The following is a 26,445-nucleotide window of genomic DNA, read 5'->3' as shown; positions in this document are numbered from 1 at the left end:
GTAGAGGATTTTGTGGGATTTTTGAAAGACATTACATCCTGTAATGGCACAGAAGAACATAATGCTTTACATTATTACAGAGGAGTGCCAAATGAATTAGTAATCATTGGATATTTATTCTAAAGAGTCACAAGAAACTCATTAGCAATCACCTGCCAGAAAAGCACAAATTCAAAAATTTGTCACATGTATTAGATGTCACAGTATATATGAAAAAGCCTAAGTTATTTGCAGTGTGGTTAACCCTGTGCTGACCCACCACATTATAAACCTGAGTTATTTTCTACCTGATATGCTGTGTGCCAGCCACTGAAACAGACAATTGATGCAACAGCTTGTGTGATGTTGTTTGTTCAACAGAGACAAGAAAGGGTGTTAATTATGCCTGAAAGCAGAAACACTGACACCTAAGCAAATAAAAATAGCTTCTCACCTAGCAGAAATCTTGATAATTTTCCTGGGATTTTATGTCTTTTTCTATAAGATGTTATCAATATTGATCAGACCACTCTTCACCCTTCACGTTTCCACAGGACTGCAAAGAAGACAAGATTCGTTTAGCAAGTAGAAACACTGAGAGCAGAGGAAGGTTCACGTAGCTCAGAAGTGAGTGTTTTGCTAGGGAAGATGCTGTTAGGGCCCTAAGGACTCTAATGGGCCTTGCTGTCTCTTCCCAGCCCCCATGGGATCCCCCCACCCTGTCCATGTCCCAGGACCTCATGTCACTCTGGGACTGCCCCAGTGAGGCCACAGCAGGGCCAGACTCCAGCTTCCTACAGCCCTGCTCTGCCTGGACATGAGCCCCCCTGAGTCAGGCCCACATCCCAACAAGGCTTTGACCAGACAGGTGCCTGATGCCTGGGGGTGGGACTGTGCCAGTGCCCCACCTGCCCAACTCCTGGCTGGGTGGTGGGACAGTGATGACAGAAATGAGCCGGCAGTGCACACTTGCAAGTTATCACCTGCATCACTCTTACTTAAACTCATTTTTATGTATAAAAAAAAGTACATGGAGTATAGGATTGTTGACTCAGTTTGGAGATAGATGTTTGGGCCTACAAAAATTCCTTCTCTGAACAAAATATTTAATCTACAATGCATGAATGTTGCATTTTATTTATTAATAATGTAAAGACTTAAACCTAAATACCTAACCTTCAACCTAGTTGAAGGCACAATTTCAAACCTAAATACCTAACCTTCAACCTAGTTGAAGGCACAATTTCAAAAGTACCAAATCTGATATATTCACATTGCTAGATATTTCAACTCAATCTTAAATTCAGATTCAACTCTTCCTTGGTAAAAATACATGATTGCCAACAGACCTTTAAATTCGATATAATTCAATAAGTTCAATATAATACTATTAAACTTGAATAAAGTGGAAAATAGGAGAGCTATTTGGAGAAGTATGTATAAAGAAAGCACTTTATTTATAATCCTACATCACTATGGTTAAATGCCTTTAATGTTGTTTTTTTCAAAATTGTCCCCATTTCACTCTGTAACTCTGTTTTCTAAAGAGTGATGAGAACATGCTTCCAAGCAAATATCTTAGAAAGATTTTCATAAAAGCCCCCCTCACTGACTTCAGTTAGTATCACAGTGCTGTGAGTTTTAGAATTTCAAAACAGAATTTGATGCAGCTGTTCTAACTCAGGCTGCAGCATCAGAATTAAAATAATAAATAAATAAATAAATAAAAATAAAAAAGCAGTAAGGTTGAGATTTAAGGAAAAACAATTTATTTTCAGATCAGATACCTGCTGCTTCCAATTCAGATATTGGATAAACTATCTGAAATGAAAGCAGCAGACTGAAATTGAGTGTTTTTCTAACATTTTCTAATTAGAATCACCTAGTTCAGTGCATCTCTAACCAGAATCACCATTACTTCTTTTCCTGAGCAGGGTGACCTGACAAACTGGAGGTGTGAATGTTGTTAAGGAACATCACAGCCTGCAGATAAGAAATGAGGGCTTTGAAGGAACTGTGGACACCCTCTGGGGAGGAAATTAGACTTGTGAACTTAGAGAGGGGAAAAAAGGCATACAAATGGTTTAAACAAGAACTGAAGACAAAGGTCAACAGGGATGTTTCCAAATGGAAATCACCTACTGTGGAAGAAATTAGTTTTGAACACCTAACACAAATCAATGGAGTAGATGGAAAACATTTTAAATTATTCGTCTTTGTCAGGAACTCCTGGTTTCTATCTTCCATGGCCTCTTCTGCTCAAAGTGTGTTACTGGAAAAGTATAACCTGAGATGAACTGCAATCTAATAGTAAGAGCATAAACACAAGAAAAAAAGCAAGCATAACACATCTGAGCAAAACTCCATTTAGCCTGGATCACAAGAGGCCTGTATTAAATGCTTGGTAAGGGAACTCAAGAATAAAAAATGCAGAGATTGCTACTTTCTCTCACTACATTTCTAGCTTCTAGCAGTCTGCTATAAAGAGATTTTTTACAGTTAAAAGCTACATCTGCATCCTATTTGACAGCCCTTCTGTGAATTTGTCTAAGAGTGTTTCAAACCCATTTACACAGATAGCCTCCACAGGAGCCTCTGGTGATGAGCTCCAGACTTTCCTGCTTGGTGTGTGAAAGAGCACTTCCATTTCTTTGATTTGTACCTGCAGCCTGACCATTACATCTGATGCTGAATTGGTCTGTTCCTGTGAGAAATAAGGGATAATTGTCCCCTATTACCTTTCTCCATGCTGTTCATGTTTTTAATACTTCTATCCTATTCCTCCTCAGCTGTCTGTCTTCCAAACCAGAGAGTTCTCATCTCTTGAAACTCTTCGTACCCTACTGGGTTGGGCTTGTATGCCATTAATGTTCTTCATATCAGCCTGTATGATGCTGTGTTCTAGATACGTGACCAAAGTGGTGTTGATAACACACTAATGTTTTAGCTGTAGCTGAACAGTTCTAGAACAGTGCTATGGCCTTCTTTGTTTTTCACTCCCCAACAGTGGAAGACAGTTCACTTGGAGAGGCTGGAAAAACATCAGGATGTTTTCATCAGGATGATTCAAAGGCACCCCTCCATAAGAGGGAAAGAAAAAGGTACTCTAACATTATCATATACGTTTGCCCTGAAACATGTAGAAGATTTAGTGATTACTTAGGAAACAGAGGAGAGGGGACATACCTTTCTTGCATGAGAACAAAAGGAAGAATTAGTGCCCTACATGGCCAGAATAACACACATCCTCACAAAGGTCCAGCAGAAGTATGAAGTAGGATTTCCATTTACTGAAGCTTTGTTCAGGTTTTCCTGATATCCTATGCTTTTCCATGTGTCCTATATTTTAGTATATTCTTACCTTGCCAGCTGGAACTCAGTCTCTGCTCTGTAGTTCCTCTCCATGGCTCCCAGTCCCTCTTATCATTGGAGTTGTGTGCCAGTTTTCTAGCACAGTAGAGGTTATGTTGAACTATTTGCAATGATAGCTTACATGGTTTTGCCAGGTGCTCCACAGTTTCATATCTGAGTTACCCAAAAGATTTCTCCTGAATGTCATCCAGTCCTGGAGAATTACCTAACTTTTCTGTTTGGCAAAATTTCTCCAGTACCAACAAATTTATCTAAATCCTCTGACCTCTCTGCAGTAAAGAAGAGGGAGCCAGTGAGAATCTACCAAAGCTTTCAATAGTAGCCAGATACAAAAATCTGTTACAGTTCTCTGCTATGTCTGGTTCATACCTGAGTACCCCTGTTATACCCTCATCATCAAAATTCCTGTTTGCCTTTCTACCTCTGATGAAGAAATAAAAAACTTCTAACTAGCAACTTGAGCATTTCCTGCAAGCCACTCTCCAAATTCTGTCCTAGTTTTCATACTTTGTATTTATACTTGAGCTGCTGTGTTTCATAAGCCTTTTCTTCTCATTTACACAAGCTTTTAATTTTTTATATTGCTGATCTTTCTTTATAATATCTTCCTTAATTTTTCTATCAAGTCAGGCAGGTCCATTAAAAATTTTAACAATCTTAGCTTGTGCATTTTGGGAGTTGTTTCTTTTTTTTTTCACGCATTTATGTAGTACCTTTCCCCAACAGATATCAAAGTGCTTTAAAAAGGAAATAAATGGCATTAACTCTGCTCTTGAGAAAGGGAAACACGAGCAGTGAAATAGCTGTCTCTAAGCCTTTCAATAAACCCCTAGAAGACCAGGAGTAAAAATCTCCCTAGTCCCAATAGTTATTACACTGCATACACCAATAGGTGGAATTCATATGAATGTTTACACACTGTAATGATCAGCCAGCCAGCCATCTCACCTTTGCTTTGCAAGAAGCCCTTTACAACCATACATGGCTTAGTGGTCATTAACAACAATGCAGATAAGCAAGAAAGTAAATCTAGGATAGATAACAAGATCAGTAATGACAAGAAAGGGAAGGAAGGGAAGATTTGCAACAACCTTCTTTCTAAGCTAATAAACAATGAACTCTAAAGGCTAAGCCTGGATGTTGAAAAAAAACATTGAAGTTTCAGTACCAACTGAGAAATGGTGAATTCGGGTTTGCAGCATTCTTTGGTTCACAAAATAAACTGAAATATTGCTCAACATGCAATCTTTAGTGAAAATTAACTGTAAGGACCACTTGAAAAAGAGAGCATATAACAGGGGTTTGAGCTAAATGACAAGCACTGATGGCAAACTTATGAAGCTACACTGAAATGTAGTGAAATTCAGTTTTAAAACAACTCATTGGACCTCATTGTCTGTTACATGAAGGTTCCTTCACACTGCTTGGCTGGAGAAACATCAGTAAGGTGAATAAGAATAAAATTTATTGGCAAGAGGTAATCCTTTTCACTATCACTTAGTCCAAGCAGTTCAGGTAATCACTTCAGTGTGAGATCTATTATAACTCAACTCCAGCCTGAATTTAAATACAAGCAGCAAAGACAAAGGAGGCAAACTAAAAAGAAAGGAGAAAACAATGCAGCAGGTAAGGAACTCACATTTAATATTAAAAACTAAAAAATAAAATTAACAAAAAAAAAAAGGTAAAAGCTGGAAACAGAAAGAAAGGGAAAGACTAAAGCTGTTCACACAGATGTAGTAAACACATTTGCATCTTGACACAACTGTATACAATTTTATGCAATATACAAATATATTTTTTCCTAATATTATATACAGTAGAGTTCCAATGTCAGACAAGCAAACAGAATGTCAGAACAAAAGAGAAAAATCTATAAACTTCTCTTGTAACAAAGTGTGTTTAGGTATAGTTTTTTTTGGTTCAACCCAATTTAAAGAATTGCAATCATTACAACAGATGAAGTCATTTTTCTGTGCCAGTGTAAAACTGCTAAGAGTATGCATACTATTCATTTTTAGTTCTTCCTATAACTATTTTTCTTTCCATGAGGCCATTTAAAATTGAGTCCTGAATTTCATTGTTTCTGTGAATTCCTATTCCTGGCAAACATTACCACATACCTCATTGCAACAAGAGGTAATGAACCACAGTATGATTTTTAAAGTTTTGTATTTTTAAAAAATACTTGGTATAAATCATATCTTGAAGTTTAAATCCAATTCAGACTATAAACTATTGACTTTGAGACTGCATGGCAACAAGAATGCTTGTCTGATACATCGCAATAATTACTCCTTTCCATTCTTCATCATGGCAGCTGTGCTGAAAGGAAAGACCATAGCTGATGGGGCCCATGGGAGAAAGTTGTTAAACTATTCTCTACTTATTACGAAGCCTAATGCCTCCCAGATTACAATGCAAAATGCATCTGCATTAGATGACATTCTAGTAATAGACATGCAGAGTGAACCAAATAGCTCTTCCTAATGTCATACTAGTGATTTCTTCTTCAGGAGTGCATGGCATCAACATGCCATATAGTTTATTCAGTACAGCTTAGCAATTTAACACTAAATTATTCGTAGCAGTTGAACTGGTACTTTTGATATATCCAATAATACCCCAACATTGTAAGTGACATCCATATCACTGGATCTAGGAGCACGTCCGTGTTCTCAGATCCAGGTATTCTAACAAATACTCACCTCCATCCCAGTGGCCCAGTATGTTCTTGGCCTCCATCTCTGCAGCTTCTAGTTACCACACAAATAAAATGAAACCATGTAGGCTAGATGGGAGCAGTAGAACACTTCAACAAAATGTCACATCAAGGCAATGGAGGACTGTGAGTCTCTCACACCTGCCTGCAAGAGTACTGTGAGAGTAGTGGATTCATACAGGCTTAAAACTTAAAACAGAGATTTAACTAACTACCACTTAGCAAGGTTGTTTCTGTTTTTGTTTGATTGATTTTTTTTCTTTTAACTAATTCATTGTTAAAGTTTGCCTAAAATAATATCTTTCATATTACATTTACTATAGTAATTTAGAATCTTTTACAGAATATTCAAGGATCACATACTCCAATTTGTGTACCTCTACATCAGCTAAAACAGAGATGAGACTTAGGAGGAAGCTTCTGTGTCATTTTCTCTTTCTTGTTTGTTTGTTTTTACAGAAACATTTCATGTATCAAAGAGATCAAGAACAAATAGCATACAGTGCCGATATCAGATTTGTTGTTGTTGTGAAACTTGTAACTTAATAAAAGCAACCCAACCTACTAGAAGGGATTTTTTTGTTTTGTTTTTGTTGTTTTTTTTCGTAGATTAGAAGATGTACACCAAGCTTTCACCTGCAGTGAATTTGTGCTGAGGAATTATAAACTTCTGAAAATCATAGTGTAAATAACTGTAATGGTAATCGTAATGTGATTGATTAACTGAGCACTGAGCTTAAAAACCGCTGTATTAGACTGGGTAACTCTAGAATTTCCATCAGCACAGAAGATTCCTTATTTGCTGCCTTTTTTTTTTTTTCCTTTTTAATAGAAAATGAGAGTTACGTGGTTGGTTATTACCTGAAAATAGTATGGAATGTTAAAATAAATGCATAAATGCAAAAATAGTCAATATAAGAGCAAAAGACTTCCACCCTGTGTTTTAAGTTCAAAGGCAAATACAAGAGGTTAATCTGTTGTCATACCTTGTTAGAAACTTGGGAACACCAGAAAGAAAAGAATGTTAATAATAATCAAGCTTAAAAATAGATTTAGAAAATAATACTGAAAAATCTGAGACCAAATGGTTCCTCAGTTCAAGATTTGCTAAAATTTAACATGTGAGTGAAAAAGCTGAAAAACTATCCCATACATGCATTTGGGTTCCACAGGAGGCATGACTCCCTGTATTCACAGAATTACAGTTTTTAGTATTGTATTTTAGAAAGAAAATAGAAGCAGTGTATCCAAAATAAATGGGATTTTCAGTATTACTATTCAGCAGCAGAAAGCAAACGGAAATAAATCTGACTGGAAAAAAAAAAAAGTAGGGGGAGAACTCTATGGAGTTTTACAAAAGTGGTTACTGTAAAAGGCAATCTGTGATCAAACAGGTCTAGAGGAACATCCTTCTAAATGCACGCAGGATCTGACAGTGCAGAAAGGATGCTAATTTTAAAGATGAAAACAGCATTGGAGTTGAAGGGGGAAACAAGATTGAGATGGTTTAGAAAATCTCTCCCATAGGAAACAAAATGTTGGTTTTCCTATATGTAATTCATCATCCTACCTAGTTATTTATAGCTATCACAGAGATCTGGTAATCAAAACAATCTGGATTGATTGTTCAGTATGAAGCATGATTGCCTAGCATAATGTCATGTATTGCTTCATTGTTCCCCTGATTAAGAGCACTTGTTTGTTGAATATTAGTAAAGATTCCCAAACGTAATGCAATTGGAAGAAAACTGTCAAGAAATATTTTTAGATTTTTTAGCTCTAGCAAACGTGGATGAGTCAGGGAAAAGTAATTATTTATGTAACTAATTCTTTTTCAGTTCATTTTCAGTAATGTAATTCAAGAAATTCTATATATCAAAAACACCTCTCCCCCCCTCAAAAAAAAAAAAAAAAAAAAAAAAAAAAAAGGAAAAAATATCATGGGAAGGGACAATAACATGGAAGTGTAAGATTGTCTTTTTTTTTTTTTCCACTCTTGCTCTCATATTCAACCAGATTTTTTCTCAAATCATTCAAAACAATTAAAGGTGATATGGTGGTGTGTCAAGTTTGGTAGATATATGACTAGAGATGTACATATACACAATATAATAAAAAAGTGCTAATGGTGATGATAGCTGGTAATGAAGCCTCATTATGACATATTAATGTGTCTTATCATTACTACTCCTTTTGACTTGGAAGTAAGAAGTGTTTTCAAGAAACATACATAACCCAACCTGAGGTCTTGCTGGAGGCAGGCATTTACCACTGAATAGCAACAGCTGTTGGCAATACAGGTGTTTCATTTCAGTTTTACCAGTAACTTGATAGCAGTCAAATAGCATTTGTGTTTAGGGAGCAAATTTTCTTGATAAAGAGCAGAGACATCAGTTTTACCACTACAAAAGAAGACTTCAGAGTATTTTGATCTCTTCTTAGATCCTAGCACTTGCTGTAGTCCAGGGCTGCTCATAGATTCGATTTCTCAAGGGAAGCTTATAGACACAACTTTAAGGCCGTGTCATCACTAAACACTCATTAAATTTGCAGATCTAAACAGTCATTAAATTCTGCAGAACAAACAAAAAATGGTTTAAGTATACTTCACTTCCTCCTATTTACAGGACATAAAGGCCAAACCTTGGTCATGCTGACTTTAAATTGTGACTTAGATACTAAAAAAAAAAAAAAAAAAATCATGAAAAGTTTTACACTTTACTTTTCTGTAAAAAGAAAAGTAAAAAACCTTCTAGTTGACTGAGAACCATGGAATGAAATTATATTTTCTTTTTTAGTTTGCTTAAGTTTAGTAATGAGATTGCTACAGTTAGAGTGTATGCCTAATCACATATTTAGCTAAATTAGAAAAAAAAAAATCCATTAGCCAGTCAAAAGGAATCCAGCTACACAGTAAAAATTATTAGTAGAAAAACACATACTGAAATATTTGGATTAGCTTGAACTTGTATACGGTAAGGACCCTGAGTGAAAAGCACCCCACAATCTACCAAGGAAAGAGGACACATGCTGGAGGGAACTGCTGATTGACAGGTTATTTGTTTGGGTAATTTTTGTATTCGTTCCACAGTTTTCACACATGTTCTATAAAATCTCTATTTCACAGAAAGACTACCCTGGCTTTTCTTGAAGCTGAAAGGGTTATATGGAAGGAGAAACCGGAGGGAAGGTAGAAAGCAGGTTATTAATTTTGTGCCTGATTGATATAAATAAGAAAAGTCAATTCACCAAAAAAAAAGTATTGATACTCTTCTCCTATATTGGTACAGACTAGCAGTCACACATATTCCTATTATAAAAGAATTGAGAACGTACTAGAAACTATGAAACCTGTTTGTTTTGTAATTGGTATGTATCAAAATTTATGGTATGCTTTTGGTGTTTCAGAATATGTCAGAATGGTATAGATTTTTTCTTTTTTCAAATTGTCGCTGAAATCCATTGTAGGAACTTTCCAGAGGGGAAATCTAGCTCTCTATTAAGCCAAAGATGAATACAACATTATCAGAAGGTTCTTAAGAAGCCATGACCACATCATATGCAGCAGAGACAAAATGTTCCCGTTCTGCCCGCCCTTTAATACCTGTTCAAAGAGATTTCACTGTGTCAGGGCTGCTGTCCTCTATTCTTATAACATGATAATAACTAAGAAAAAAAAGATAGTCCTCACATTATGACCTTCTCTGTGTTCCTTTAATACAGTTATGTTCTAATTAAACCACATTGCTCACGTCTTGTCTCTTCCTATGAAGCTAGGCCAGAGCTGATGTCATCTGGAGGTGTTAGCTATAAGTAACAACTAGCAAAGAACTCAGATTTCACACAAGTAAATAGATCAGGCTAGAAACTGGAATTGAACTCCTGAGAGAAATTTGGCCATTGTGGTTTCAGCACTGGGGTACCTAGAAATTAATCACCCCAGTCTGAAGGGACTCTGGTGCCCTGTGTAGTGCACTACACAGTCAGGTGCCTCTGTTTAGGTTTCAGGATAACCAAACTACTGAATACCAAGAATGAGAGATTCCTATATAACTCTGTCTCTCATTTTACCTCATCGTCACAATGGGAATAAAGGGATTGATTAGATGCCAAATCATGCTTTTGAGCACACAGATAAAAATAACTGAAAAATCACTCCTATGGCTCATAACCACCTTTTGTATACTGAACGTGTTATCACAAGCATATTTTGCTAGCACAGGAGCCTGTGATAGGACCTGTTTTTACAGCTTCCTGGAATGAAAGAAGGATTGGATCTATTGTTAAGATTTTCTAAAATCTCTAAACTTTATCCCCATCATGTTGAATTGCTGAAGTTATTTTAATATCTTATTTATTCAGATGTTTTTCTGGCCAACCTGCACAGCTATGCGTTTATTTTCCTTGGCTGTATATTAGTTATGTTACAAATCTCTCCCAAAGAAAGCCCACTTCACAGAAAGCTAACCTCGTATTATCTTCTATAAAAGGAAGGGGTGAGGTAGATTTACTATTTCCTTGCCTCTAGGACAATGCAACATTTAAATTCAGCAAAGCTTTTCAATGCTGCCTCATAAAAATAAACTTGATGAAATACTTAATATCTCTAGATTCTAAAGCAAAGTCTGACCTTTTTGTTCTTCATGTAGCTTTTGCAGTATTTTTGCAAATTCTAAATAAAAAGAGACACTGGGAAAGTTTACTCTAAAACTTTGCTGATATATTTTCTTTTGGAGGTATCAGAAGACCTTAGTAAAACATCAAGATGTGAGCAAGTTGCTTGGAGTGTGTCCACACTTCTAAGTACCAAGAAACATAAATACTGAAAAAACAATCTACTGTTTCAGCTGTTAGTAGTTTATATGAAAGAAAGTTGTTATTCTTCTTCTTGAGCTCATTTCTGTCTAATGAAAGCCTCAAACCTTTCTCTGTACACTGATTACAGAATCAGCTGTGGCTTTCCCACCAGCTCAGCAAAGAGGTAGTATATTGTCAGGAGACACAGGTGCAGGCCAGAAGACAGACTATGAATCAAAGCTCTGGTCCTTGTCATATGTGTAAGCACTGCAAAGGTTAGGGACAGGGGAGATTAAGCCAGGCTACTCAGGGCCTGATTTAGTTCTATATTTATGCAGGCTTCATGCTACTAACTTATATGAGAAAATATTTATGCCTCAATATTTATGTACTTTATGTCAGCTAAATTAAGAGGGGCAATAGTTGCAACTTAAGTAAGTGCAACACAACAGAATGAAATAAGGTCCTGTTGTAAAGTGTCTGATAACAGCCTAATGTAGTACATTTAATAAAGAAATGAATTATTAAATCCTATCTGAAATTTAAGGCCCGTTATTTGAGTGTATGTAGCTTAGTTACATATCTTTAAAGAAAAAAAAAAAAAGCATTATATTTTGACATCACATAAAATAGAGACATTGAGACATTCAAAATGGCACAGAAGAGCCTGAAGGAAAAAAAAAAAAAAAAAAAAAAAAGGAGTGAGGATATCGTAGTTTTAAGACTGGGATCTGAACCAGGTCATCCTGCCACTACCAGCATGATATAGAAAGCACACAAAGACATGCTGTGGATCTCTGTGGATCTCTTGATTTTCTGCAGACCACTACAGTGGCTGCTGAGCATTTCATAGAAGATATCTTTTAGAATGATCCCACTTAAGCCCAATTTTTGAGCATTTTTAAATCTTGTAAATACAAGATGATGAAATGGAACATGAGAATACTGAATGCTGTATGAAATGTTTGTTTTTGTGAGCCAGAGGAAGAAGAAGAAGAAAAAAAAAAAAAGTGGTTTGAATATAATAAGATAACCTACAAATTCTTAGGCAAGTTTGTGCGAAAAGTTGTATTTAAATTTCTTTAAGGACCTGTTTTAGTCAAATTCTTCTCTTTAAAGTATTAACTTGTGAAACAGAAACATAAAAAAAGGCTTTTCCCATGGAAAGAATACGTAAAAATTATTTATTTATAGAATCATAGAATCATAGGATAGCTGAAATTGGAAAGGACCTCTAAAAACTGCTAAGACAAACCAGAGTCAGCAAAAGGAGGTTGCTCAGGGCTGTGTACAGTTGGATTTTGCATATCTTCAAGAATGGAGACTCCACAGCTTCTCTGGGAAACCTCTTCCAACGTCAGACCACCCTCATAGTAGAAAAACTTTTTTATTATGTTTAAAAGGAATCATGTATGTTTAAAAGGAACGTACTGTTTGTGTTCTTTTCTTTTCACTGGACAACACCAAGAAAAGTCATTTTTATTCCTTCCTATCAGATATTTTCACATATTGATCAGATCCCCTTGAGCCTTCTCTTCTCCAGGCTGAATGACTGTGGCTCTCTCAGCCTCTCCTTGTATTATAAATCCTCCAGTTCCTTAGTTATCTTTATGGCCTATCATTGGACTCAGTCCAGTAAATCTGTAGCTGGCTTATACTGGGAAGCCCAGAACTGGACTCAGTACACCTGATGTGTGTCACCAGGGCTAAGTAGATCAGAAGGATCACCTTCCCTGGCCTGCTGACAGCACTGTTCATAAAAGCTTCCCCAGGTTGGTGTTAGCTGTCAATATTAAATGTTTACTTTGTTTTGCTTTTTTTTTTTTCTTCTCAGGTACTTGTTAATATTAACTGTGTGTTGTTGTCCTTTAACTTTCCTGTGGTCCTTTTTATTAATAAGCTAAAAGACATAAAATTGAAATAATAATTAAAATAATTTCTATACACAGGAAATGGCCACAGATAATGTACTACATTTATTTATGAATTATGCTGTGGTAGAAATAGAATTGCTTTATATGGGCAAAACCAATTTTTGACAGGTGTTGTGAGACATTATCATGGGCAAAGTGCATTGTTAGCAGAGCATATGTGAAATCACAGATTATAACTATATCTGATATTGATTAAATTGCAGTTTGACATTCTATCCACCCCATCTCACATCTGCGTAGTATGAATTTATCTACCAATCATATAACTGTGATGTTATTATTTTTGAAGAAAGAGAAACTTGTTGGTACTGCCTTGAGTCATCTTTCCTCTTTGAAAATATATGAAGAGATGTAGGTAAAGTTTCTCTCTACCTGATTGTTTCAAAAGCATTAAAGCAAATATTTTCTTTACGAAACATGTGAAACATGTTTCATCTTAATCCTAAGGGGTGAACAAATTGTACTTATAATATCAAAGCATTTAGAATAATTATTGCAGTAGAGGATTTACTTTATTTTTACTTTAACTTTGCTGTTATTTTTTTCCCCTTTATGATTTCATCTTTAAGGTTTGTAGGTAATAACATAGCACATGTTTCATCAGATAAGAGAAATGAATAGAAGAAAGATCTTGAAAAAAGGGGAGTATACACATGACAGCACACAAAAGGCTCTTACATCTTACATTCCTCACTTCTCAGCAGCAGGGAAATAGAGGCTGGATGTACTATAAGACACTATTGTAGCTGAACCTGTAAGAATCTTCATTAGTTTCCAAAGAACTGCTGCCCACTGGAGGTAGATATGAATCACCCTGGTCACTTGTTTTGCATACCAAATGTCTTTGGTTTTGATTGCTTGGTTGGTTGGTTTGGTTGTATTGTTTTGGTTTGCTTTGCTTTGTTTTGTTTTCCCGTTGGGGCTGACTTGGCTGAGCACTAATACCGAGCTTTGTCACTTCCACAACCTCACCGAGATACAGTCAGGTTAAATAAGAGGTAGACCAACACATTAAAAAAATAATAATAATCAAAACCAACCAACCAAACAAACAAAAAACACTTATAGAAATGCTTCGCTGCCAGAGTTTGTAGCTAGTGTACAGTGAAACTAACAAGCCGACTCTTGGATTTAAAATATTTAAAATTTCCCCAGCGGTCCTGTCTACTAATGCCTTTACTGACCAATGTCATCCTATGGTGTCTCTCCTCCACTCACTTGCTCATGAGGATCAGAACAAAAGAGATGAGTTAGAAAGACTGATATGTATCAGGGAGCCTGAATAAAGCACACTGACTATGTCCTGTAGAACAGAATGCCTACAAGCTCTTCCTTGTTTTTTTTTTGTTTGTTTGTGTTTTTTGTTGTTTTGTTTGTTGTTTTTGTATGTTTTTGTTTTGTTTGTTTTAATATTGTGGCTAAAACAGGTATGCTCTCACTACCAAAAATAAATTGCGATACTTTCTTCCTTACAGCACAAGATTCCTGCTGTATAATGTATTTTCTTGCCTCTTTCCCCTTTCTTCTTTTACCAGAGGGTTCTAATTCCCAGCCAATTTATACTGAATATAAGAATTAACCTAATAGCAGGATAATTTGTAAAGTGCTTTGAATTCAGTGTAAAGCATTTAATAAGGCTAATGTTCTTTTCTCACTTACAGAAAATAAGGATAAGATTCTCTCCAATTACTTTCCCTATGAGCAGTTCAATTTTTAAAGATTTTTAATTATAGGTGTACAATGAAAATAAAATTAGCAGGTATTTGGGGAAAAAAAAAAAGTAGTTGTAAAGCATACCTTATTAGCCTAAGTGATATCAGAGATTCCCTAGTGTTTGAAAACCTCTAACAGAAGATTTTTAATTTTGGCATTATATTATTACTGTTTTTACTGCTATGAAAAGTTCTTTCTCTTTTAATCTCTACTTTCCTTTCAGTTTCCTTTTTTTTTTTTTCTGAAAATTATATTTCATGAATGTACCCATTAACTACTGAAGAGAAACAAAACAAACAAAACTGAAATAAATAAACTAAATTAACCCTTTTCAAAAAATACATATTACTGATTTTAAAAGGGAAGGAGGGAGGGAGGGAGGGAAGAATAAATTTAAACTTGATCCCACACACAGTATAGTTTTATTTATAAAGCCTATATTATGGCTCCAGTCTTTTGCCATATTCCATACAAGCTGGAATGTAATTGCATGTGCACAGTTCTCCTGAAAAGTCTGCTTTGGAGTTCACTCTACAAACTCTACAGATCTGAGTGTTCTACATTCACTGCAGCAGTACGACATTTCCTCAACAACTCTGTTCCTCTTAGATATATTTTTAGCTTAGGAATCTCCCAGGGATTCTCAGCTAAAACCTAGTCCATATGCAGAAAATTATTGAAACATAAACTTAATTATATATTTAAAAACTGATTTGACTTGGCATTAGTGCTAATAAACATTAGTGCTAATAAACAGTTTCCTGATTATCATTTCTATGATTTATCACTCATTTATCTTTTTTTAATATCAACTTAAAATAGCTTCCCTGCCTCTGCTTAAGAAGCAGCTCTGCTAGAAATTTATGCTCTCACTCTCAGAAAGAGGTAATGCAGGTTGTGAGCTCATCAGTTTGCAAACTGCTCCTCTGCTAGAGCAACAGGCAACTCCAGCAGAGGAAAAATGAGTGAATAGCTGAGAAGAGGACAGGAAAGGCTCTTGTTTGTCTTTATCCTTCTGACTTTATGCAAGCAAGGTGCCTTATCCTGACAGGAGTGGAGCACTTGCAAAGCCATATGCCTTTTGATACTCAGTGCTGCCTTGAAGATAGTCTACCATGTAGGCATGGAAAGAACATGCCCTTTTATACCAGTGTAGAAATGTATATATATCAAATCTACCTAGATCTTGACACATGAGGATGAAGATGTATTGCTAAAATACATCAATAGCTACTGCTATTGATGTATTTTAGCTACATAACCACCTTAGTGGGAAGATCTGATGGGCAGATAGACGTCCTGCCCAGAGCATTCATGAAGAATGATCACTTTTTAGAATGACTTTTGCAGGTGACACTGGAGAGAGCACACCTGAAAGAACCTTAAGAACATAGAACTGGTGAAACTATGGTACGATGTTTCCTCCCAGCCGCCACCACCACCACCCAGTGTTTCCATTACAGCAGAACCTGGAGTCCTTATGTAGAATCTTGATCTATCAGATTAAGGAAAGAAGCAAAATAATGACAATCTGTGAGTTGAGCTGTAGTAAGAAGCTAGGATGGATTTTCAAAAACTCAGACTGAGTTTGTTCAGCTTCTCAGATGAAAAGATTTTTCTTACCGTCACCAAAGGATTAATAAATCATAACTCTTACTTTTACAAAGCATAGCTACCAAACAATTTTAGCTGGACAGTCTTAACAAGATTGTTCAACAAGATGAATTCAAAAAGACTAGCAGAATGTACTCAAGAAAGATAACAGGCACTACACATCTGAAAGCATCATTCCCAGTGGGGAAAAATCAGCCAGGCAGAAAATATATTAAGGACATAAAAAGATCAGAGGCATACTATAAATTCATAAAACAGTGCTGTTGCAAAGACAGATCTCACTTTAGCATGTGTCCTAGGAGGTCCCGGGCAGGACAAGAAAGGTAGCTGTCTTTGGCCTGTTTATTGGTAGTACTGGACCCCTAGCTGGAGAACTCATCTCATTGTGGTTGCATTCCTCTTAAGAATGATGCTAGAAAGTTGCAGAGTCTGCAGAAGAGAAATGGAGAAAATGAAGAGTTGCAAAGAGATTTACAAAACGCGACTTAGGAGAAATAGTGAAAGAATACTTGTTTAGTTTAATAAAACAAAATAAAACAAAATTAAATTTAAAAATGGACTGTCTATTAGAAAACATAACTGTTTTCCATTACTTAAAAAAATGATAAAAAATAAGGTATTTGTTCTTCACAGAAAAAAAAAGGGGGGGGGGGGGCAAGGACAAGAAGAAATCATAAAAGACTTAAGATTTAGAGTAGTAAAATTGTTCTAATGAAGAGTAATGAGGCACTTCAGCAAGATATCCAAGAGCATCATGACCCAGTGTTCATTGTTTTTAAGAAACAGATGAGACAAGCATATGGTAGATTTACTTGATCCAGCTTCTGTGCAATGGATAGAATTAGGTGCCTTGAACTCTGGAGAATCTTCCTAACAACATATGACTATGATCCTGTCCTCTTTTCCTTTATATGTTACCCTGAAAAGTACTTTCAAAACATCATGATTATTACACATCTTTAAAAAAGGATAGTAATAGTCTTTATACAATGCCAGGTAAATGTTGCAAATAACACAAGCTAAAGTATTCTCTTCTGCTCCTTCTGTAATGCAATAAAGGATTCCTTCATTTTCCATACATAGGGAAGGGTAGGGAAGGAAGGCTTTCAACACCATGCATTCACCTCTGGCATATCTCCACTACAATGTCCTTTTTTTCCTCTTAACAGCAACAAGAAAGGATTTTAATCAAATATCCTTAAAAAGAGATCTGATGAATAAAATGAATATATTTTAATATAGCAGAAGCAGGCATGATTAAGTGCATAAAGAATTGAGGTTAAAAGTGGCTACAACAAAAGATTGAGTAAAAATTAATTTTAGCATATGCTTTGTATAATACTGCATAAGCTATTCTTTTGTTCCGTTGCCTCTTTTTTGGGCCTTAATTTTCAGTTAGTCGCTGGCTTACATCTTATCTCATACCATAATGGCAGAAATTAATGGGATAAAAGTACTCCATTCAAAGACAAATTATCATTTCACTGATCTACTTCACTGAGTGCAAATTCCCTCTGCTCCCATTAAAAGCTTTAGAGCAGTAGAAAAATGCTAGTTAACTAAAATTGTGTTTCTTTTCTTAGACCATAAAATTTTCATTTATTCTGTCTGTAATACCCTTGTGTAAATACAGTAATTTTGAAGCCTTTCAGGATAGTGTGATACATATTTTGGCATTGTTGCATGTCTGGATTTCTTCCATGGTACTTTAATTTTGTGGTTCAGTGAGCAAAACTAAGAGTTCTCCTGAAGGGCCTGTACTTAAAACAGCCAGGGGCGGGCTGCCTGCTGAAACAGTCAATCTTTCCCCTTGATGAGAGTGTCCAGCCACTGTTTGTGTGAACTACATCTCTTTCATTTTCTTTCATTTCACCACTACTTTGTTTAAATTTGCATCAGTTCTTAGCAGCAACTTCTTTGAGACAAATATCAAATAGTAGTAGAGAGCTAGAAAAGGAAAAAATGTTATCAGGATATGATACAAAAATGTGACATCCATTGGAATACAAAAGTTTTCAGCTTTTGTAGAGGAAATTACAATTCAAAAAACAGAAAAAGATCTTTAGCTACTTGAGGTTGAAGCTCCTCCAAAATGAGAAAAGAGATAACCTTTATGTGTTATATAAGCTTCAAGGAAAAGATCAAGATTACTTTTCAAGGAACAGAATATAAATTTGCTATAATTTCCCAAATCCTGGAGTTGCAATTCCTTTTACTGCTAGAAGGAAAAATGTTCCCCATTGCGATTACAAGAGATGGGTTCTTCGATAATGTTAATCTTTCAGATCACTCCATGAAACAAAGTGTTACTTAATAAAAGGTTTTACGAATATATTATATTATCCTAGCTTTGGAGTTTAAAACTAGTAGTATGTAGTATGTAGTGTGGATACAATACTAATGCATGCATGCACATATAATAAGTATACACACATACAAACAGCCCTTCATATGATTGCATATTTAATATCTGTAACACTATTCATTAAAAGTAGACTACAGCTGTCAATATAACTTAGAACTATGGAATACAATTTTCCTGTCTTTTTTCTGCCTATCCAAGAAAATTCATTAACAAGGTCTACTGTATGCAACAGACACTTTTGTGTTTTATAATATATGACACTAATCGTAGTCTTCAGTGAAAAACAAAATCAGTTAGGACACCAAAACAAGTTAAAACACCAGCGCTTCCTAAAATAAAGAATCAATCAGGAGAGAGAGAGAAAGAGAGAGAATATTTGTTAAGCATGTTATAAATACTCTTATGTTGCTAGTAGAAAAAAAAAAAAAAAAAACGTGCATTCATTTTGTTAATTTCTACAGTTAACAAACAACTGATATTCATCTGCTAGTAAATTTCCAGCAAATTTTAAAAATCTTATTTTTCTTTATAGAAACCACAACAATAATTATATTTGAAGTCCTAGAATTTCAGTCCTATCTTGAAGGAATATGTGATAAAGTTCTTACAAATGAAGCCCAGAATTGCTCTTACTGCTAAAAAGTTTAATTGGTTTCAGTGGACCTTTGTATATGACAATGAAGAAAATGCTTTGAGATAATATTCTCTTCAGTGTAGCTATAGCAATGGAGTGTGTAGCACTGTCCAAGTCCAGCAGAGGAATGCCAGGCATAGAGCCTATGCTACGCAATTCATCTCGATTAAGAAGTCACCAAGTGAACTGCTGGTTCACTAAAGACTGTCGTTAACACCATTAGACAGCTCAGCCCTGCACAACCACTCACTCACTGCCCCAACTGGGTTGGGGGAAAGAACTGGAGAGATAAGAGTGCCAGACCTCATGGGTTGAGAGCAAGACAGCTCACTAGGCAAAGCAAAAGCCATGCACAAGCGCAGGAGAACAAGGAATCCATTCGCTGCTTCCCATCAGCAGGCAGGGGTTCAGCCCCCTCCAGGAGCACAGGGCTCACCCCACAGCATGGCTCCTTGGGAAGACAAACACCATCACCCCAATGCCCCCCCTGCCTCCTCCTTTCCCCCAGATGCTATCGCTGAGCATGGTGCCACACGGTGTAGCACATCCCTTTGGGCAGCCTGGGCCAGCTCACTGGCCAGGCAGCACCAGGAGCAGAAGAGGCCTTGGCTCTGTGCAAGCTCTGCTCTGCAGCAACTGAAACATCCCCATGTTACCACCCCTATTTTCATCATAAATCCAAAACATAGCATCATCCCAGTCACTATAAAGAAAATTAATTTTAACCCAGACAAAAACAGGACAAAGAAAGTTTAGCCCACATTAAAATCAGGAGTTTATTCAGTAATTCTTGGTGGCCTTGAAAATGTAACCACTCATCATAAACAGGAGCTTAAATTTACTGAATTCTGTGGGAACAAATCTAAACCAAAGATCCTGACAAAGATGTGTCTTAGCTCTTGCAGGCTCCACATCAAAACAAAAGACAAAAACAAAACAAAACAAAAAACTTATTGGACTAAGCCCATTTGCAATAAAGTTCTTTCACTCCACCCCTAGCAGCAAGACTTTGCTTGAATTAATACAGCATCCCCCCAAAAATATAAGTATAATCATGTTATTTTTCAACAGCCAGACAAAATAGAAGCTTGTGCTGAATCCTTGAGGAACTTCTAAGGACACAGAACAGTTAATGTGAGGCAGCATAATAAAAGCATATTTCTGTACATGCTAGCTGGGAGAAATCTAGTCTTCTCTGTATAATGACCTTCTACCTCTCTGGTCTAGGTGGAAGCAGATCAGAATTGAAGGAACACTTCATACCTGTCAAGGCCTTTAGGCTCTTTTTCATAGTACCACTATTTTTAAAAAAGTAACACAAAAGAATGCAAACAGCTTTTCCAAAAATAACATAAATATAAACTATTAATCAAGTCTGATTTAATGGGATCATTATATCTGGCATTCTGCATGTGCTAATAGCATCTAATGCACAGATGCTTTTTTTTTTTTTGACTCTTGAATGAATAATGATCTGGGATTCAGTTTTCCTTAATGGTTCCTTAATATCTACCACTTTGGCTAGAGCTGCAAATAAAAATACATGACATTTATTTTATATTAACAGCATAGAAAGTGTGTATATTTGTAATCAAGGTAAAATTTGATAACGTAAACCTAATGACTTCTGCTGAAGAGGGGATGATTACGAAGAGCAGTGCTTCCAGCATAGATATGGAGTGCTGTCACACTAAAATGCGGTGGAAGAATAAGCAAAATATTGATAAGATACTACTAATTTACACAGTAAAAGTGAACTCCTTTCTCAAATAAATGACTTCTTAGAAACTTAACTAAAGAAGGTAGGAAAGCAAAAGAAAATTTCATGTGTTTTCTGCTGTGCAGCATAGCAGATAAAGGAAAAAAAAAGATAAGACTTCAGAGGACTCTACAACATATGTATAACTGTCTTGTTGACTGAAGTATTAGTAATCCAGTTAACCCTAATGCTACATGGTTTCTATCTGTTAATTTTTTACATCTGTATAATACATAGCTTTTACTGTTATTGTTGGATTTTATTTTTTTTTTTTTTTTTGCTATGGAGAAAAAAAATAAAAAAATTGAGTAAAGATAAAAGTAAAAAAACAGGTTCATTCTGTAGTGCCATCAGAAATCTGACTTCACCTGAAAGAGTTGAAATATGGCTAGGCAAGTATCAGTGAGCCACCTGTGAATGAGTCAAGATTCAGTTCTGCTCATGTAGACCCAAAGCTAAAGCACAAGCCACTGAGACTTTATTACTGTCAGAAGTACCTAATTTGAAGACAGTGTCGATATGATTGCTTGCAGTACAACCCTAGTTCCTATTGAGGTGTATTCCTAAGTCACACTAGTTTTATGCATATGCATGTACCATGGGGCAAGGTGATCCTGTCCGTGGGCAAATTAATACATAAGACATACCTGTTGAACCCAGTCTTAATGGTGCAATTCCAGCACTTCCAGAGTTCCTACCCAGGTTAGTATGTGTCAGTAAAGCATTATGAGGGTGGAAGTCCAATCTCCTTTGGAGATGATTTTACAGAGGAGTTAACTCTGAATGCTCACATATTCATCAGTAAGGCTGTCCACATTACAAAATGACAGACTCACTGAGTTAGCAGGTGATGAGGCCATTCAACTCAACTTAAAAGCTGCTCCATAAATGGATTAAAGCTGTACACAAATGGGTCTTCACATAGGATGTACGTTTGATTTACAGATTGGTTTAGTTTTGTGGTAAATACAAGACCTTGATTATGTTACTGCTAGAGAGGTAATCAGAATGAAAAGGATCATTAAAGAAAAACCCTAGATTTGTCACCTAAATAAGTAGTTTTGACACTCAGTACATATGAGAAAAAGATCAAGTATGAAGTGTGAATATTTTTACATAATTAATATGATCAGTGACAGCTGTACTTTTGAAAAACAAAAAATGAATACAAATGAAAAACATCAAATTTAGATTGTGAAAGCAAAAAATGAGCCAGATTTGGAAGGTTAAGGTTACAGTCTCAAAATAAACTCAAAAATTTAAGGAATGGTCTTATCTTATGTTTTGATTTCTCTTACACTCATTGAGAGGAATATCTCAAGAAAAAGTGTTTTAATGTTAATTAATTTTGTCAGATTGAAATATTGTTCAATCTGGGTTCTGTTAAATTTATGGATCATTAGTCTCTTATCTTTTCATTATGGTCTCCTGAGAGGAACCATCATGAAGTTAAATGAACACAGAAGGAAATTATTAGTCTTCCTTTTCCTTTCACCCTACTTTCCTCACTGGGGGAAACAGGGTATAAGTGCATTCATTTTATGCAACAGATGATAAATACCTTCTATGCTTTAAAGTCTCTAGGGATCTGATTTATTTAGTCATTTTACATGTGCTGTGATTAAAGATATATAATTCACTGATTTTCCCCAATACCAAAAGTACCCCAAGTCCGCATTAAAAATTGTCTGCTGGTGCTTAAATAGAAAGAAAAAAGGAGGGAGGCAAACGTTTGAAGTATAAAAAGTTAAGCATTTGTTGCACCCCAGTAAATGAAAATTAACTGAAAAATAATCAAACTATTTCACAGTTAAAACTAAACACATGCACACAGACAAAATACATTTGTGTATGTAAATCCATATTCCACAATTTAGCCCTGAATTCATTTTTACTAACTTTTTACGTTTTGACTAACTGAAAGATTGGTCAGTATTTCAGAGAAGTGTACAAGCATACTAGTAATAAAATAACAAAATTCATTCCTTGTAAATCATACTGCCAGAAAATAAACCCTAAGAGTGATCATTACTAGACTACAATAACCCCACAGCAGTTCTTTTAAGTGTTACAATACACAATTTTTATTCACCCCAGGAAAAAAAAAATGCTTTTACTGTGTTTTTGTTATTTTTTTTTTTGTTGTTGTTGTTTTGTTTTAAATACAAAGCTCAATTTTCTTTGGAATTACATTTTGACTTATATGGTTTACTCTTCAGCTGTATTCATCAGAACTGTTTCAGGGCTTTGCTTTCTTGCTTGCTTTTTTCCGTAGTTGCTTGCATATCTTGCCTGCTTTAAAACATATTAAAGTACCTAAATATAGAGGGACAGAAGAACTGTTTCACACACAAGAGATTAAGTGACCTGGATGCTTGTGTTTTATCTACTACAAACAGTTGCCTCATTGGCATGACGTACAATTCACTAAAATAAAAGGATTCAAAGTGCAATTGATACTAATAAGGAGAAGAAAACAATTATGTATGCACAAATGTAATTTGAAAGGGTGATGGCACACAAAAGGGATTTATATTTAATACTGAACCGAAGAGACATAGTTGACTTGAATAACAGTTATGGTATTTTCTAGCCTTTAATTTTTTGTTTACCAGATGGGATGAGAGAAAATTCAATTTCATTCATTGTCCCAGAGATTTCAACATGGAGATCAGCTAGAACTATGCAGTACGTGATAAGCTGGCCAACAATTTTCATGTTCATTTGGTGCAGCTTGTGGCAAGATATCATAATCAGAAGTCATTACTAAAAGCAAAACTCAGCAGTCATTTTAATCAGACATAGGCAAAGTCAGCAGCAAGTGTGCTAAGGGGATATATTATTTCTGATCTCTGCCACTGTGATTTTAGTAGTGTTCTTGAAGGGAAACAACATGATACTAAGTAAAATCAATAATGACAGAATCAAGCACTTCTTTGGATAGATGTTACACTTGATTGTATAAAGATGCTGGCCATTGCTTATTCAACTGTAGCTGTGGTTAATGACTCACATGATGATAAAGGGAGTACCTGCTGACCTTAAGCTACAAAGAGAAAAAAAGTACAGTTTAAAAACACAGAATATAATTCTGATTTCTTGTTGTTTTCATGACTACAGACCCTTACTAATGGAACTTATTTCTGACTTCCTCTATACAACTATACAAGACAGAACAAGACCTCAGGCACATAGGAGTGTGCAGAGAAACATGGAATAATGCCTTCCTTCACCATGCAGCAATTCCTCCTAGTCTTAGGGGTTATTTAATATATTTTTTAATATAAGAGGAGAAACACAGATTTGTCAACTTCCTGAAACATATAACTCTGGCAAAAACGTCTTGGGCCACAACTTAAGCTTCAATTCCAAGTTACTTAGGGAAGTAAAAGAGAAACTATGAAACACATGAAAGTGGTTGCAATTTGGATACAGAATGAAGAACATGTAAAAATTACAAAAGACCGTTTAAAGGAGAAATCTTACTTAGTTTAACTATGTTCGATGGCCAGTCTTATAGTGTGAACGCAAATCCATGGGCAGAGAATTACTATTTCAGTATTTTATTGCTTTATTATTTTAATGAAATATTTTCATTAATAACAAAATAATATCAATATAAATAGTAAACATATATTAAATCTAAACAAGTTATAAATTGTGTATTGGCTCTCTGCCCCATTCATCACACATTTCCTGGTTGATCACCAGATTACTGCTTAGCCTAACTAATGCTGAATTGTTGTTGATATATGCTAAACTGTTGCTCTGTCCCTATCCCAGTCTATGCCAGGAAGTCTGTTACAGACTTCTACATTATCTTATGCTGATACCATACATACATCTATGGAAGAAATTAAGACAAAATGATATGTTTAAATATGGTTTGATCACCTTGTTTGTTTGTTTGTTTTTTTTAAAAAAAAAAAAAAAAAAAAACATTCTGCATGAGGCCTGGTTGCACAGTTCACATTCACTTTCCAGAACATACCCCCTGCAGCTTTGGGCTTTAGCAAATTGAACCCAAAGAAGCAGACCACTGTCTTTGACAAGTTGGATGTCTGGCTTACCATGGGAGAAGGATACTGCTCCTGCACAATGGACCAGATTCCTCCCAGCTCTTCCTGTGTAGTAGCCTCAAGCAGTTCTACTGAAATGCTGTGTGCTGGCTTAGTCACACTTGGCAGATGATTTAGCACTGCTTTAAAAAAAAAAAAATCACCATGATGTGTGTAAACTACTTGGCCACTCCAGCATTTCCAGTAGTTCTACATTATATATATATATTTTTTTAAACAGCTCTGCCAGGCTTAGCAATGCCCAGTGGTTTTACTTCCAATCTTCCACAGACACAAATATTTACTTGACATAGCATTACATATAGATGTGAATGCTCCCAAGGTCTCCTGGTATTTCCCAAACTATTTTTCAAAGAGCTACATTCCCCTCTCCCCTTCAAACACATAAGAAAACTCAGAGGTGTAAGAAAAAAAAAAAAAATCTCAAAAAGCATACTTGAGCATTTATCTATATCAGTTCAGACCAAGGTACACCAACCCCAGCATCTTGTTTAAAAAGCTGGTCAGTAACAAAGGCTTAGGGAAAGAACATAGGAAAATGACGTTAAAGTAAAACTTGCCAGTCAGATCCCTGAACAGCTTGGAGTGAGGATAGGGAGCCCGGAGTGGAGTAGTAAAGATCAGCTGGGTAGAGGGGGAGGAAATATGCTATTTTATGTCTTTTTGTTTCTCACCACACAAATATATTTCAATTGCCAGTATTTTTTTTCCCAAGTTAAGTTTGTTTCATCCATGAGTCTTTATCTCAACCCATAAGTTTTTTCATCCTATTTCCTCCCCTAGTTCCACTGAGGAGAGGGAGGGATAGAGTGGCTGGGTGGGAGTTTCTCTGCTGGTTAACCCACCACAGCAGAAGAGGAGGGAAGGGTGCAGAATACATTATACCAGCCTGGTAGTTGTAGATGCCTTGCTGTGTGTCTCAGGACACAGCTGCAGTTCCCATGAGATACAAAATGTGTGTCAGCTTTGTACACTTGAAAAAACTTGGCAACTATTATAACCTCATCTTTCCTTTAATCACTGGTAGCATATCACCAAAAAGCAAGATAATAAAACCCAATGAAATAAAAAATTCCTGAAAAATTAACTTAATTTAAAAGAACAACACTCTACCTGTAAATCAACAGCTTCAAACCAGAGTTGAAGTTGGGAATCTGGTAGTAGAGGGGCAAGTCATTGCATACATTGGAGGGTAATTGTAAAGGGTCACATATGCCTATTGTTGACGTGATAAATGTTATGAGTACACACAGCAGAATGTATTAAACTGCCTTAGAGAACAGAGTGCAGTGTTAGACTAAGGTTTTTGAATTATGATTGCACATAAATTATAGTGGCAACAAGGGAAGGAATAAGTCTCCTGAGCTGAGATTAGCAACAAAAAACTCCTATTAAATTTGTGTATGTGATGAGGATTTAATGACTGAGTAAGTCTTCTAAAGTTTTTAAGATATTCCCCACAAATAGCCAGATGATT

At 35.8% G+C, this 26,445-nt stretch overlaps 1 long non-coding RNA gene across 3 annotated transcripts in view; it reads right to left on the bottom strand.

The window, feature by feature from the left end:
- Nucleotides 1–26,445, bottom strand: part of LOC137854446 (uncharacterized) — a 51,386-nt gene that overhangs the window by 13,344 nt on the left and 11,597 nt on the right. The window contains exons 2-3 of one of the 3 annotated variants that reach the window (XR_011095171.1): nt 24,960–25,090; nt 15,796–16,560 (exon numbers count right to left, since the gene is read on the bottom strand). This is a non-coding gene — a long non-coding RNA (uncharacterized lncRNA). Of the gene's footprint in view, nt 1–15,795; nt 16,561–22,459; nt 23,936–24,959; nt 25,091–26,445 lie in introns of those variants that run through there. The other 2 variants (XR_011095172.1, XR_011095173.1) reach the window with 2 other exon arrangements.

This window comes from Anas acuta, chromosome 3, assembly GCF_963932015.1.
Source record: "Anas acuta chromosome 3, bAnaAcu1.1, whole genome shotgun sequence".
NCBI classification, from domain to species: Eukaryota; Metazoa; Chordata; class Aves; order Anseriformes; family Anatidae; genus Anas; species Anas acuta.
This window is presented reverse-complemented; position numbering and strand designations above follow the sequence as displayed.